The following is a 10,613-nucleotide window of genomic DNA, read 5'->3' as shown; positions in this document are numbered from 1 at the left end:
CATATGCCTGCAGACTGCTTTCAACGCAGATCCAGATTTCTTTCCTACCTGGGATTAACTGGTTCACGTTCCTCTCTGGGTGCCTGGGGCTGTGAGTATGCGCCCTCCGCTCCAGGAGCTCTTTGCCTGCACTCCAAGGCCCAGCAAATTATGCTTAATTTTAAGTGAGCCTGTGCTATGCAAGGGAAGGAACTTCATTAGTGCCTTAGGAGCCCAGAACTGCAGTTGGCGGATCACAAGTTGCCATTAAGAGCGGCTCAAGGCAATTATAGCTGAAACTTAAAAATTGGATTTCACACAGTGGGGGCAGGAGAGAGTCGGTTGCCAAGATCCAGTTCTCCCAAATTTGCAGAGCTCTGAATGGAAACAGGCTGCCTGGGCACAATCCCTGACTTCCTGGAGATCCCAGCTAACAGTACACGTACTATCTGGAAGGTGCATGGAAGCAACCAGAAGGCTGAGTGGTGTTGGTCACCAGTCTCGGCTTGAGAATCAGAGTGGGGCTGGGAAGGGTGCTGGACTGCTGGGGAATCTGCACTCTGGGGACCACAAGCCCAGGGGTAGAGGGGTTCCACGTGTCTGTCAAGAGGGCAGAACTCAGCTCTCTCACTTGAGCTGGAGTCCCAGAACCGGGGATCAGAAGTCAAAACAGTGAAAACTTCCAGACCTGCAGCTCATCTTCCACTCCCCCACCCCCCAGCACCTTTGCTCCCCACACCACAGCCGAGTGAGAGCATTAACAGTAGCAGTGGTCAATGCGCACTCCGTTCACTCCATCCTCACCACCACCCCATGAGATGGATCCATTCTGCCCATTTTCCACTCAACTAATCAGAGCCAGGATTTCAACCCAGATCTGTGCCACTTCTGGCCAGGCACTCTTTCCTCCATCCCATTCCTGCCACCTCTGTGTGGCCAGGACGCTGGGAGGACCGTAGGGGTTCAGGGGACAGCTTCCAGGGGGCAGTCGTAGAGACTTCTTTCGTTCACTAAGTACTGTGTGCTGGGGACCCAGTGGTGGGCAAAGCCAGCAGGAGCTCTGCCTCAGTTCTGATAGGCTGAAAGGACAGAGGGAGTGTCAGCTGGAAGGGGAGCAAGGGGCAAAGGCACCTGCTCGCTGCTGTGTGCCGGGGGGGCAGTTTGGAGGAATGAGGCCAAGGTCTGGAATGAATTGTTTTCCCTGGGCACCAGAGGCCCATCTGCTGGGCCACACATTTATCCTGCAGATAAAGCAAGCACCTCTGGAGGCCCACGATGGGCCCCAGGGATGCCATATAGCCCAGGACCAGGCAGGCCACCAGTGTTCCTCCCAGCACCACCCTGGGCTAGCTACAATCACTCCCTGCTTCCAGGAAGCCAGAGACCCGGTTTGAAGGGATCTTGAGTACATTTCTTAACCTCCATGAACTCCACTCATCTATAGAATGGGGCCTCATCTACCATATCCTCCAGGACAGTTAGCTGGCAGGATGGATCAGTGCAAATGTTTTAGCCTGAGTTGTCAAAAAGTAGGGCACACCTGGGGCATTCAGAAGGAAGCTGGGGAAGGGAGAAAAGTGTTTCGTGGATCAGACAAAACTGATCATTGCCTGAGAAAGGCCTTAAAGGGATGGTGTTGGGAGGATGAGGCCCTGCTGACCCCATCTCAAGCATCTGCACCCCTGATTTTGCCCACTCTCTTGACCTCCAACCACCTTCAGGCCAATTCATCATGCCTTGCAGAGTGGATGAGGGTCCCAGCCTAAACACCTGGAAGCGGAGTCTTCTCCTCAGAATGCCTGTGTCCCAGTGGGACAGGCTCATGGGGTCTATCTGAATGAAGTGTCAAGGAACCTGCTGGAGGGCAAAGTCACCAGGGCCCAAAGGAAGGACGATGTTGAATGCACTAGAAAATGGAGTCAGTGCCTTCCAGGGTGAAGGACTCAGTCTTCTCTAGGAACCCAGCCGGGATGATTCCCATGAATCAGCTTAATTTTATATTCAAAACCATCCTGTGAGGTTCTAGAATTATTCCCACTTTACCAATGAGAAAAGGAGAAGTTTTGTTTGTCCCAAATGCCTAATGAGGGTCTAGGTCCCAAATGCCTAATGGGGGTCTAGCTGGCTCCTCCTCCCAGCTTCCCGGAGCTTGTGGCCTTCCTCCCTCACCCTCCAGCTGCCACCCCGCTGCCCAACCACAGAGCCCAGGTCCCACCACCTAGTCACTTTCATTTCTGTCCAGACCCATGCCAGCTTCCACCCCACCAGGCTGGCCTCCTCACCGCCCCATCAGACACGCTTCTGGAATTTCCATGCCCACATTGTTCCTGTCCTTCTCTGTTTCGCAGGGCCCCATCTGGCCAAGAGACTTTTGGGGTGACTCCAATCAGACATGTCCCCTCACCCATCTGAAATCTCCAGTTTGCTCCTCAGATTCGGCTCCCTTCCTGTCAGCACTTGCGGGGGAGGCCTTGGCTTCCACTTCTCCACCTGCTCTCCTCATCTGGCTCCTCGGATTCCGACTCAGACCAGGAGGAGGGCAGGACAGAACTGCTCCTGGCTTCTCCTGAGCACAGGCCATGGACCAGGCTTCCCCACATTTAATCCTCACTACAGCCCTCTGACTCCCTTTCAACAGATGAAGACATTGAAACTTGGAGTAGATAAAGAACATGCCCAAGGCTGCATGGCCAGTAAGTGGTAGAGCTGACTCAAACCTAGCCTGGCTGACTCAAGCCAGTCTTCCTCCCCACTGCTTCCCAAGCCTTCATCTGGTGGCCTGTTAATGTGCCAATAGATAGGTCTGGGTGGTACAGGCATTCAGTCCAACTGAGACAGACTAGGGCAGCCACAGAAGGCTTCCTGATGCAGATACAGTGGAGATGGGGAAGGGGGCAAATCCAGAGGGGCCTGCCAGGCTGAGCAGTCAGACCCCTGGATCCTTCTATAGACCAGCTGACCAGGAACAGAGCATCAGCTGAGGAGAGGGAAGCACAGGTCGCCTTCTGGAGCTTCCTGCTTGAGAAGCCCCAGAGCCCACTTGCCTCCTACCACTCATCCAGCTCCACAGGTGAGGAGGGGTGAAATTGTCAAACTAGTGAACCTTGGTTCCACCCACCCGAAGGCCCCTACCAGGGCGGGGGGGGGGGGGGGCTCCCCGACTGTTTCTGAAATGAAAAACACAACCGAGTGACCACCAGCCACCAAAGGCAACTTTGGCACCTTTCTTTTCCTTTCTTTTTTTAATGCTTTTTTTTAAGATTGATTGATTGATTGATTGATTAATTGATTTTGAGAGAGAGAGTGAGCAGGGAAGGGGCAGAAAGAGAGGAAGAGAGAGAGTCCTAAGCAAGCTCCATGCTGTCAGCACGGAGCCTGATTCGGGGCTCCATCTCATGAACTGTGAGATCATGACCTGAGCTGAAATCAAGAGCCAGACGCTTAATGGACTGAGGTACCCAGGCACCCCTTTTTCCTTTCATTTTAGGAGATGAAGGAGGGTTTAATAATCTGCCTTCCATTCATCCACCCCCTTCATGTCCCCCCATCATGGTAATCAAGATTGTAAAATATTCAGTCCCCCACTCCACGCTAGCACAGATATATGCAAACATACACACACATTTACCTGCAGGATATGCACAATACTGTCAGTTGCTTTTCTCATTTAACTTGAGGGCTGACCCCAATAGACATGATGGTCATAACGCTGCTTAAAAGGTAGCTTCTCTCACTAAAAATAATAGTAATATATAACATACATATTTGCAAATTTATGATTCTTATTACTTCTACTTCTCTGGGCATTCGGTCACATACTTGTAGGGATGGCTAAACAATGAAATATGAGAAACTACAAAACTCCCCTGAAAGCTACAGAAGGAGATCATAGAGCAATGATGAGCCATTATGTTGGTTAGAAAGATCATGTTGTCTCCTCAGATATTTTTAATGAAATGTAAGTTAAAAAATCTCAGTGTTTTTTTTTATTTTACAAGTATTTCTCAGAATCACTTGGAAAAAAATTAATAGGTGAAAGAAATCCAGAAACTTGATATCAAGAGGCTATTTAAGCAGATGAAAAAGCTATGATCTATAAAACAGTGTAATACAGGTATAAGAAAAAAAATAGGTCTTTGTAACAAATCACATAACCAAAAACAAAACTTAGTACCTATAAAAATGTAACAGAGGATAAGTAAGACATCACTACATGGAAAGGAAAGAAGGTCTTATCCAATAAAATGTTCTGGTACATTGGTTAGCTATTTGGAAAATAATCTGTATGCTGTAAACCAAAATAAATCCAAACAGATCACACAAAGAGCTATGTGCACAAAGGAAAGAAGAAAGAAAAGAAAGCCTAAGAACTATAAAGAATTCTAAGTCAATATCTGTTTTATCTCTTTTTGATAAAGGACTTTCTAAAAGAAAGCATGGAAAGAAGGCATCTGAAAGGGGAAGATCAATAAGCTTGATTATATACAGCTGGTAAACCATCATCTACTGAAAACATGAGAAGCAAGATAGAAAAGTAAATTGAAAACTATTTAAATAAATATAATGGACATAGGGTCAAAATCCCTAGTTATGAAGAACTTATGTAAATCATTATTAAGTACATAAAATGCCAACAGAAAGTTGAGAATAGACAAGTCAAAGAAGAATCTAAATGTTTGAATTTTCAAGAAATGAAAAGCTAAGGTGGCATACCTAAAAACCATTTTAATAGCTTTTTCTAATGATAAAAGTAATGTATGTTCATGTTAGAAAATCTGGCAAATAAAATTGACCCACTAGATCACCATCCAGAAATGACCACCACTAACACATTTGTGTCCTGCAAGTGGGGTTTCCTCTGCCTTTTTCTTTTTTAATTAGGATTGTACTGTTGGCATCACATTTTCTGCCCATCAAATTAGCAAAGGTCTTTTTAAAGCATATTGTCAGAATAGGGTTCTGACCATGTAGATGCAATTGAGTTGGAAAGGGGCTTAAATCATCTGTCCTTTGAGGCCACGGCTGAGCCCAGGTGTCAGGCAAAGTGTGACCCCAGTAGACAGGGAGGGTGTAAGGATTTCAGTTGCCAAGGTCACAGCACTGGAGTCACCAGGGAATTTTCCAACAGGATAGACTCTGGGGCCCCACCCAAGTCCTGTGAATCAGAGGATCCCTCTCCCAGGGTCCCCCAATTATTCTGAGCTTGCCAGCGGCCTCTCTGCCCCAAGTCTGGCTGCCTAGGTTTGGATCCAGGGTCTATCCCTAACTAGTGGTACTAGTGTACTCGGGCATTCCCTGAGCTTTGGTTTCCGTGGAGACTCCCACCTCGCAAGGGTCATCATGAAGATGTAGGACATAGCCCAGCAAATCTGTTTAGCCCATTGCCAGGCCATAGTACATACGCAAATATTGTTAGTTCAAAAGGACAAACTCCAAATCAGTATTTGCTTCTGTTTTTATAACAAAGGGCTCATCAAGGGATTTTTGCTGAACAAAGACACTGTGAATTCAAATCTGTGCCTCGTGAGAATCAGGAAAATATTTGCAGCTTTTAAATGGCAATTTCCCCAGCTTTCCAAATATCTCCTGGCTAAATTTCAGAAAGCCCTGCTAACAGTCCTTTCTTTGAACACCTTCTACCTGTCCAAGGTGACACAGCACATCAGAGGCAGTAATGGGCCCTGGCCCCTGAATCCACGGGTGTCCCTCCATTCCCTCTCCAGTCTTGATCCTTTAATGCACAGGGATGAGTTGGGGGGGGGGGGCGGGGGAGGGGGGGAGGGAAGGGGGGCTGTAGTAGGCAGGGGGATGAGGATGAAGGCAGCTGTAGGCCGTCCCTCAGGTGTAGGTCTGCTTGCTCATTAGGGAGTCACTGTGTCTAGAAGCATGGCCTCCCTCCCTCACCCTTCCTCAGAGTCGGCTGTCCAGCAGCCCTCGCACACTGTGCCTTGGCATAATAAATACTACTTTCTTTTTGGGAAAGTCATTAAACTACTTTTGTGGAAACATTTTAATTGAATTAGACTGTTTTCTGATTGTAATAAATGTTAATTAATTGAGTGGGCTGGGTGTCCTTGGATCTAGCTGGCTTCTCTCAGTTTAATTAGGAGGAGAGTATGGACTTACTTCTTTTTGCCATGAATCTGTGGTTCAAATTCATCTTTTGTGCTAATAAAGTGATCAGGGAGTGCAGGGAGCAGATTATTTCTTCTATCTGAAATTTAATAGACTGCTTCACTCACAGAGCCAAGTGGCAGCCCCTGCTTGTCATCATCGGGGCGTGACCCAGTCCTCTCATCCGGGCTTAATGAGGTTTCTCCATTTGTCTTGGGGAAAAAAAGAAGTTTTAAGTTCTGCAAACATCCCTTTGTTTCCCAAGAATATGAGTCACCTAGTTCCAGGGGGGTGACATTGCTGATTCCCGTGGGCACATCTGACCAGAGAGATGTGTAGTCTGCCAAGTAGCTGAGTGCCTACAACCCCCCCCCCCCCAAGCTTTCTGTCTACACCTGGAGAAGGCAGGCAGGCCCCGGGCAGTTACAGAAACTCAGAACAGCCAAGAGAGCCCGGCTGCTTCTTCATTATAGAGACGTGGAAACTGGAGCCTAGAGAGGGAAGAAGCATGTCCAGGACAGCGCAGCATTCTTCTGCGACAGTGACATCTACAGCCCAAGGAGTCTTCACTAGTAACAAATTCAGTTTGGTTCAAGCAATGCTGACATGAGCCAGATCCTGGGTTAGGCGAGAGGGCGAAGAGTTGCACAATAGTGCAACTGTGATGGTTGTATAAACTGAGACAACAGAGCAGTCCACACAACATCAAAGGCAACGCGAGGGACCAGGCGTGTCGTCTCGGACTTGTGGGGAAGAAGGGCGGTCGGGAAGCCTTCAAGAGAAGGTGTGCCTGCACTGAGTTCTGGAGGATAAATAGGACTCTTCCAGGTGGACAAAGTGTGAGGAAGGGCATCCTGGACATAGGTAATAGCATGTGCAAAGCCAAGTTCATTCTGGTGAACATGAGAGCCGCAGGAAGCTCTCAGAGGGAGGACATATTCAGATTTGCCCTCTACGAAAGATCCTTCTGGCTGCTGCAGTGGAGGAGGGTCTAGAGGGGGAATCGAGGAGGAGGGACAGCCAGGGGAGAGAGGCTAGGAGATCCCCCAGTTTGACTCACTGCCATGGAAATGCACGAGCAGGGCCAGATCCTAGAAATTCCCAGGAAGTAAAATCAAGAGCTCCTGGCTTGGGCAACTGCCCAGGAGGTCAGGTCTCCAGAGGACTGACACCCTCCCTTTTGGACAAGCTCCTCTGTAACTGGTTTGTACTTCCTCTGAATGGTGCTCTGCAGTGACAAGACTTTACAGTCGCAACAACAGCTCCTGTTGTGCAGCTTGGTTTAGCCAGATAACGTTCCCCGCGCTTTACCTGCATAATGCATCATCTGCAGAATGGCCCTGTGAGATGGGCCCTGTACCTACCCCCTTTTGCCAGTCAGGAAACCTGGGCATGGAGAGGGTCGACTTGCCAAAGGTCACTAAGCTTAGGAAGTGAATGAGCCAGGGCTCCTCTGACCTGTGCCAAAGAAACGTGTGCTCCACATTCACGTAAGTCTTAATTGACTCTCTACTCAAGAAACAGGCAGCAAGAATTTAGGTTTTCCTTTGAGAAATCAAAAGACCTTCCCAGAACCAAACAGCCTTCTCCAGGACCAGACCTTGGCATCTTGTTCCCTCCCCTATCTGTGCCCAGATGCTTCCTGTTTGGTGGGAAGAAGTGGGGAGTGCAGGCTGGACTTCCTTCTCGAAGGTCCCACAGTACAGCAAGGAGGGCCTGGGCTCAAAAGCACGTACTCCTGGTGCGACCCTGGGCAAACCCCTCTCCTCTCTGAGGCTCAGCAACCAACCATATCTGCATCAGCCCCTCCCAACGCTACATGGGGTCTCCAGAGCCCTGGCACACAGGAGTTGGTGGTTGCTGTGATTATGGCCATCCCAGCTCTTCTCCCGGCTCTCTCCAGACTGAGGTGGTCTGAGGACACAAGACCACCCTTGGAAAAGGATCCTCACAGGGGCAGCCACTGACCCCAGAAACTGAGTCCCAGGCCTGCCACCCAGAAATCAAGCTCACTGTCAATGGAGCCTCTTTCTTTAGTAGATCCTTGCTCCTCAGAGAATCCTCGGGTAGTTGCGAGAGTCCCAGAAGCACACCCCTTCCCCATCCACATGCCAGCCCCGACTCTGCCTGTCAGGATTCTATTCACCCTTCAAAGCCTCAGTCTGCGCACTGCCTTTCCAATCCCACAGAGCACCTCCCTGACTGCTGTCTGTCTCCCTCTCCCCGTCTGCCCCTCGGCACTTGTCTGATGCTGGTGAGCTCCCAGGCCAGGCCTCTGCCTCTAAATTGCCCCCAAGGCCTGCCAGAGCCATCCTGGAGGAAGCTCCAGCTGAGGGATGGAGATGGGGTGGAATTTACCAGGATGAAGTTCTATCCCCCCCACCTTTCTTTCTTTCTTTCTTTCTCTCTCTCTCTCTCTCTCTGTCACACACACACACACACACACACACACACAGAAGTGTGCCCATACACACGCATACAAGCACACATGCTGTCTGGCTCTCCTCCCCTTTTTGTGGCAATGCTAGCTTTCCCTCTAGTTGTGCCCAGGGTGGCTCTGGGCCTCTCCCCATTCCACCTTTCTCCTCACTGGGCCCCTGGTACATATTCCCACCCCACCCTTCCCTTTGGGACACGTCCTGACTGTGGGGCAGGGGCTGGCAGTAGACAAGGTGCCACCACACACCACAGTAGTCCTGTCCTTAGGAAAATATGGGGAACATGGTTTGGGAGATGGTCAGCTACCGGCCTCAGGAAACTCCTACAAAATCCAGCGAGAAAGCAAATCTGGATCCTTCCCACTGAGGCCAGGAAAGTGGGCCCTGAAAAGCAAGATTAAAAAGGTTTTCCCTCTCTCTCCACATTCACTAGAGAGCAAAGCAGCAGAGCCAACTTGTTCCCAATTGATGGGTTTCCTGTCAGCACCCCCCCCCCCTTCTCCTGTAGGATAGACCAGCTGTTGGTGCCAGATTAATGGCCACAATTAAAAGCAAAATGCCCTTGCTGTGGCCGACTGTCCTCCCACACCTGTGAGTCTGGAGGCTGAGCTTTAAGCCCTGGGAATGGAAGATTTGTAATGAAATCAGACAGGCCTCTTAACCGCTGATGGTATCAGGGCCCAGGGGAGATGCAGACTTATTTCCTAATCTCCTGCGGAGCATCTGTCAGCCCCACCACACAGCAATGTCATTCCTGTGTGCAGCAAGGACCTTTCATGGGGCAGATGGTCAACTGCCTGCCTGGCTACCCACCTGCCCACCTCTTCCGTCCCCTCCTCCAACCCCTTCCAAGCTCAGGCTGCACAGATATTCACAAGTATTCACACACACACCCATTCATAAATTGCCTGCTGGGATCCATTTGAATAGACAGAAAAAAGAGAAAAATAAGAAGGTCTCTTTAGCAGCAATGGAAAACAGCAAAGAATACCATTGACAACAGAGTAATCATTCTGAGAGATTTCTAGAAGCTGAGAGGCAAAGCTGAGAACCTACGACCCACCAGAGAACTCTGGGGACCAGTTTCCTCACCAGAGCCCAGGAGGCCCCCAACTCAGGGCGGCAGGACTGGGCAAAGTGGCTGGAGGATGCCTCAGAAGCTACATCCAGGCCACTCTTTGTCTTCAGGATTTACTGGATTATGACCACATGCTGAGTCAGTGAGGGGTCCAAGAGGCCTGCATAGCAGAGGGGATAGGACCATACAATCACAGCACAGGGAAACCATGAGAGGGACTTGACCCAGCAGGGGCAGCTCCTGCCATACCAGAAACTTCTCTACTGCTATTGGCTCTAACGGCCCACTCCTCTCAGGAAACCCTGAGATCCCAGTAGTAGGAGGTGTAGGAGTGGGTGAGTGGAGAGCAGGTGGCATGGCCTGGACTCTACCTCTCCCTGGCCCCAGTCTCTCGGTGGGAAGAGTTCCCCAGGAGACCTAGAACATGAGACACAAGGAATATTGTCTCTCCTGTCCCCACATGGCCATTTGCTCTCAGTTCATGCTCTTGGAAGGACATATTTCCTGTCCACACCCTCCCCAACAAGGTTCAAATTAGGTCAGGAAACCCTGTGTGCTACATCCTCCTCTTGTCATTCATAACACACCTTACCTTAAAGGCTCTGAGAAATCCTGCAGTAACTTTTTTGCCTAATTTACATTCAGTGCAGTTACAGGTCTTGAGTGTGCAGTTCAATGAATTTTGACAAAATAACACACCCATATAACCCACAGTCATATCAAGATTTAAAACACTTTCATTGCCCCAGAAATTTCCTTCATGCCCCTTTCCCATCATCTCTATACTTACCCCAGAGGCAACCACTTTATGACTTCTATGACAATAGATGAGTTTTGCCTGTCCCAAAGCTTCATATACATGGATTCTTATACAGTAGGTGCTCTTTTGTGTCTGGCTTCTTTCACTCAGCGTGATAATTGCAAAATCCATCCATGTTGCTGCATGTGCCAGGAGTTCGTTATGTTTAATTGTTGAGGAGTGGTCCGCTGCAAAAACATATTTA

The 10,613-nt window shown here is 49.3% G+C and overlaps 1 long non-coding RNA gene across 1 annotated transcript; it reads right to left on the bottom strand.

The window, feature by feature from the left end:
* Positions 1 to 6,107: 6,107 nt before the first annotated feature.
* On the bottom strand, positions 6,108 to 9,649 carry LOC125167987 (uncharacterized). Its single transcript, XR_007153015.1, has 3 exons — positions 9,595 to 9,649; positions 8,839 to 8,915; positions 6,108 to 6,305 (listed from the first exon to the last, which is right to left on the bottom strand). It is a non-coding gene; the product is annotated as an uncharacterized LOC125167987 (long non-coding RNA).
* Between the last annotated feature and the right edge of the window lie 964 nt (positions 9,650 to 10,613).

Source organism: Prionailurus viverrinus, chromosome B3 (assembly GCF_022837055.1).
Source record: "Prionailurus viverrinus isolate Anna chromosome B3, UM_Priviv_1.0, whole genome shotgun sequence".
Classification (NCBI taxonomy): domain Eukaryota; kingdom Metazoa; phylum Chordata; class Mammalia; order Carnivora; family Felidae; genus Prionailurus; species Prionailurus viverrinus.
Note: the sequence above shows the minus strand (reverse complement) of the source record. Positions and strands in the feature narration are given on the sequence as shown.